We start from the raw sequence: 6,000 nt of genomic DNA, 5'->3' as shown, positions 1-6,000 counted from the left end.
TGATAACATTCGCTGGTGATATGAACCTACAAAGACGGTAAGGAATGATTTCATAATGTTGAAGAATATTGGACGAATTTACATGACACATGCACTCATGTACAGAATATAAAATTCTATGTGTAACGAATTTGCTACTATGAATTTATTTGAAAATTTATGTTTGTTTTAGATAAGTCCCCCGATACTACAGCGGTAAGTCTAAGGAATTACAACGTTAAAATTAGTGGTTCGATTCCACTCGGTGGACTTAGCAGATAGCCCGATGTAGCTTTGCTATAAGAAAGCGTACAAACGAACGTTTAAATATATATAGGCCCGGCATGGCCTAGCGCGTAAGGCGTGCGACTCGTAATCCGAGGGTCGCGGGTTCGCGCCCGCGTCGCGCTAAACATGCTCGCCCTCCCAGCCGTGGGGGTGTATAATGTGACGGTCAATCCCACTATTCGTTGGTAAAGAGTAGCCCAAGAGTTGGCGGTGGGTGGTGATGACTAGCTGCCTTCCCTCTAGTCTTACACTGCTAAATTAGGGACGGCTAGCACAGATAGCCCTCGAGTAGCTTTGTGCGAAATTTCCAAACAAACAAACAAAATTAAATATATATTTATTTAGAAATGCATGTAACGTATAATTTTAAATATGTGTGGCGAAATTCCCACCTATTATCTAAATCGAACGTAAGAATCAACAATGTACTACGTATGTATATAAAATGCTAGAGATTGCCAGTATTGTTGCGAACTTACTTTCGAGAACCCCGCCTTAAAGTTTATAAATTGCAACAGTTCGATACTGTTGATTTGCTACAGTTCGTATACTATTAGCTATAATAGTGCAGTATAAGTATAGTATGATAGTTTAGCTATAATTAATTCGTACGTCGTGAACCGTCGATAAAATATTCAGTTCCAGACCAGATAGAAGACTCAATAGAGTCTGTAAGTTTGTGAAACCTTTTGTATGTAAACCAATATTTGTAATCACCGTTATTAAACATTCTATTGTTATTTGTACCTTAAAATGTATTTATGATGAGAAAGAAAAATTGCATGTATTAATTTCGTTGGCAAATACCATAAATTTAATACATATCGACATTCAATCAACTTCTAAATTAAAACTTCCGATAATTTTAAATCATAATACTTAACGTACGTGACATAATAAATCTGAGACTTGTCCGAGATAAATTATAATACGTAACATAGAAACCATTGTGTATTGAAAGTTATTACCATTTCACGATCTTCATAACGAGTCTTATTGCTTTTTTATTATTATTATTTACCACCAATCGATTTCAAATGCTAAAACAGAAACATAAAAAAAGAAATTACCAAAAAAAAAACACATTATCTTTTCTTTTAATGATTTTCGCAAACAAACATCACAGGTTACGTTTTACTAGTTTTGTTTGTACTGTATTATTATTTGAAAGTATTTCCTGGATAGCGTAAAAGATATGACACTTGTATCAATAAATTTTCTTTGAAAGACATGTAAACTTTAGTTTTCCAGTATCATACTGTATGGATAATTTAACAAAAGCGTAGTTTATATTAAAAAAAAAAAAGGGTTATATCAATATGTTGGAACACATCTTAATTGTGAGTAAAATGGATTAAACCGGTTTCACTTCAACTGAATTCTATTTTCCTTAAGCAAACTTTCCGGTTTGCACATCATAACTATCTCTTAATAGTAAATAAGTCAGTCTAGACATACAATTATCTATATAATATTTCACGAAAAAAAAGAAAGAAAAAAATACTATCATTTCACTGATAGACTTTTATCAAACATAAGTTGTTCGGTTTATTTTTATTTGTTAAACCAGCAAAGTAAGTGGAAACAAAAGCAAATATCACTTTTTAATTACAATGAAAATTATGCCATTCGTTATCGTTAGAGTATCGTGAATTTGATTTGACACAGTTTAGCTGATGCATCTGTTTTTAATACGCTATCTAGTGGGGAAAAAAATACTGAGGGTAACAGGGACCATCTAGCATCTCCAAAGACACGTGCATTTCTTTAGTGATTGCTTTGTTTTATATTTATATATATGTGTGTGTGTGTTAAACCTGTTATTTTAGCCTTTGATAGATTAAAACTCCCCAACAGCCAGTAAACTGTTAAACACATGTATCGGTAATACTAGGAAGAAAACTCACTATTGCTTGTTACTGTTTCAAAATTGTAGTTCCTTGTTGGTTGCAATACAAATTTTTAGCCCTTGGGTTTTAAAGTATTTAGCATATCTTACTGAGGATATAAAATGCAAGGGCATTAAATTCTTCCAAAATCTAACTGGTATTAATAAGTCTAAATTTTATAAACATTAACTTGAACATTTTTGAATTTACATTAAATTCTATATAAAATAGAATTTTTAGCGACGAAATGAATTCGAATTTTATATGTTGAAAAATATATACAGTAACGAAACAAAACAACTTTAGAAAAAACAAAAAAAATACTTTGTTAGTCCGTATCTAATTTTGTCGAGCAGCAAAACTCGAGTTGATGTAACGCGTGCAGTCTCAGGAGGCATACATATTTCTAGAACTCTGTCATAGGCGGATATATAATTAAAATATCATATATGTTGCGTATTTAAACTGCGCGAACAGTTATGTCGCGTAACAGTTCTTATAATCTGAGAATATATTCCATGCGAGCTTATATGACAAGTGACAAACGAAATATAATTATTTATTAACAACACCACGTGCTTCTGTATGTATCTAAACTTAACCTGACACTGAAAATTGTTTATAAAATAAATACGTGAGTAAAAGTGTATGTAAACTTTCCATACGCACGTTCCCTGGTGGTTAAGCGATATTTTTATGGAGTTAAACACTCAGATACCGTGTTCGTTTTTCCGCGATTTATAGAGGGCAAATAGCGCATTGTTTAAATCTTAGTTAATAACCAACAACAGATTTAACTCTATATACTCGCATATCTTAACACTGTTACTAATTGTTAATAAACAATCAATTCCAGTAATTTAAATTATCGAATCCAATGACGACAAGCAATCGTGTATTAAACTTGGCCACAAGTTCTGTTTTGTTATGTGTGACTTTTGTATTTTCTCTTGATTTTGAGCGCGCTATAAGATACATTGGTATAAAAAAAAGGATACTTTCAAAGAATGTGATACTAAACGTTAAGTTTATGTGTTAACATATATCACTAAATGTGTTTATTCTTCCAGTCTTAATTCCGTTTTACTCTCCACATTAACTGATAATTCGAACATTGTTTAATGGACACTGGAGTCGTTGTTTTTAGCCGACGTTCGACAACTTATATACGTCTACCCACCAACTCACTATATTTTTTATATTAATTGTATTTAACCTGGAAATAGCAGATAGATCGATTGTGTCTAAGCAAAACAATTTTATTTTATGTTTTTCCTAAATTTCCTGTCGTAAGAAATAAATTTCATGATTTGCATCTTTCATGTTAACGGTTTATCTAATTGAACAAATAGTGTTAAAATAAATAATAAGTCTCCTCTTATCCGACTATGTCTAAAATACGAAGTGAATGACTAGTATTACACAGTTTCAACGACATTTAGAATAATATAAACCTTTGAATTCTGACAATATTTAATTTAAAGGATTTTTATATTCTACGTTATTCTCCACTATTTACCAAGATATATATACACAAGTTCAAAAAGCAGTAAACTTGAAAGGATAATATTAATAAAGAAATTTTCGCATCGGACCAACCTTACATATACTAAATCAATGGCCAATGTCCTCCATACCGGTTCTACGTCCGTGGCATAACGAACAAAGACGCCAGACTCTCACCGTAAAGATGAATTTTGACGAAAGTAGATAGACATAACCAAGTTTTCTTCTGCTATACAGGCTACTGAAGCGCCACCTAATGATGGTATAGCTTGAATCTACACGTAAAGAGGACGCACATTTCGATAGCACGTATGACTTTTGCTGTTACTGAATTAAAGGAAAACGAGAGGATAAGAGGATGGACCTTGACATTTGACCAAAACGACCAACCATACATGAACAAGATGACACTTGAGTAACCATGCGAAATATTTTTATTTAAAACTGGTCTGGTTAACTTCGAATAGTCAACCAGCCAGCAAGCGCTCTCTTAGCCCTTCCATTTTGAACACCAACGTATTACACTACTCTTCGTTATTAATTAAGTATTTATTTTATACATTACAATTCCTTTAACTTTACAGGAGTTCCGTCTCTAAGAGAAAAAATGTGTTTATTATATTTTCTGGAAAGCAGATACACAACTTGGATTTACAAGCAAAAACAGTAAAATCTTTACTATAAAATTCGAAATGATATTCTTATAACTATTACAATATATCCTTTTTTAAACAAAATTATCTTGTACAAAACCTTTGTGAAATTCAGCCGTTCAGTATATACGTTCTATGCCTTAAAACCATTGCTTTATCTATTTCCTATTTCAATATTCGGTTATCGATAATATGTAATTCAAAATCTGGGGCCCGGCATGACCAGGTGGTTAGGGCGCTCGATTCCTAATCGGAGATTCTCTTCACACAAAACATTTTCGTCCTTTCAGTCGTGGGGCGTTATAAAGTCACAATCAATCCCACTATTCGTTGTTAAAAGAGTAGCCCAAGAGTAATTGATGGTGGGTGGTAATGATTATCTGTCTTACCTCTAGTCTTACACTGCGAAAATAGGGACGGCTTGCGCAGATAGCCATCATGTAGCTTTGCGCGAAATTAAAAACAAACAAATAAACATTTGAAATCTGGATGAGCTTCATGCACGTAAACAGAAGAGACCGTCACGAATATTAATTTTAATAAAATCAAAATATTACGTTTGTTTATTACGCTTTCCTTAAACTCTCTTACTTGTCTTGACGTTTTCAGAGTTTTTGTAGTTGAACACATTTTGTAAATATTATTTAACGAGAAGATTTTTCATTGGCTCATGGTTACAGATATTCAGTCAAACACTTAATAATAAAGCACTTTTTGGCTTTGGAAAAATACGGTGCAGAGCATGTCCTATTTTGAAAAATATTTTAAGCATACCACCCTTGTAACTTGTTTTACAAATACAACGTGAATGCATTGGAACCAGTGGTGCTATAGCACCACTCCCCCTTTCATATTTCGACTTATATAGCAACTATAAATTATATTATGATCCTAATTTTCGTAATTTTATATGTTTATTTGTTTATAACAACTGAAGTGTTTATGGTAAATATTCTAAATCATACATACTGTTTTTTTTTAAGATTATCAAAATATCTAAGTCTTCCAAAAACGACACTTAAGATGCTCGCTTGTCGTTCTTTTTCACAAAAAATTATGTACGTTTCCCTGAAAAAACTGTTATGAGTAAATAAAGCATTCATCAAAGGTGCAGTGTTTCAACATTAGCTCATTATTTTTCTTAAAAGAATTGTTTGTTTTGAATTTCGCGCAAAGCTACGCGAGGGCCATCTGCGCTAGCCATCCATAATTTAGCAGCCTAAGACTAGAAAGACAGCTAGTCATCACATCCCCACCCACACCGCCAACTCTCCTCTTTTACTAACGAATAGTAAGACTGATCGTCACATTATAACGCCCCCACGAATGAAAAGGGATACGAACTCGCAACTCTCGGATGAGGAGTCGAGCGCCTTAGCCACCTGGCCATGCCGAGCCGTTTTAAAAGAAGTCGTTGCCAATGTTATAAACACCATAAACGTATTTGTTTGGTTTCTGGTCCCCAGAGCAAAGACATTTAATTGTATAGTTTTGCACAAATAAAACAAAATATTCATTAAAAGCTACACAAGGCCCTATCTGCATTAACTAATTTTTTAATAAATAGACTGGACGAAAGGCAGCCAATCAACAGTACTCACCGCCATTTCAAAAATTTCTCTTATATAATAATGGGTTTTACTGTAACACTTATAATACACTCACGGCCCCAAAGTGCGTAACTC

Source organism: Tachypleus tridentatus, chromosome 1, assembly GCF_004210375.1.
Source record: "Tachypleus tridentatus isolate NWPU-2018 chromosome 1, ASM421037v1, whole genome shotgun sequence".
NCBI classification, from domain to species: domain Eukaryota; kingdom Metazoa; phylum Arthropoda; class Merostomata; order Xiphosura; family Limulidae; genus Tachypleus; species Tachypleus tridentatus.
Note: the sequence above shows the minus strand (reverse complement) of the source record.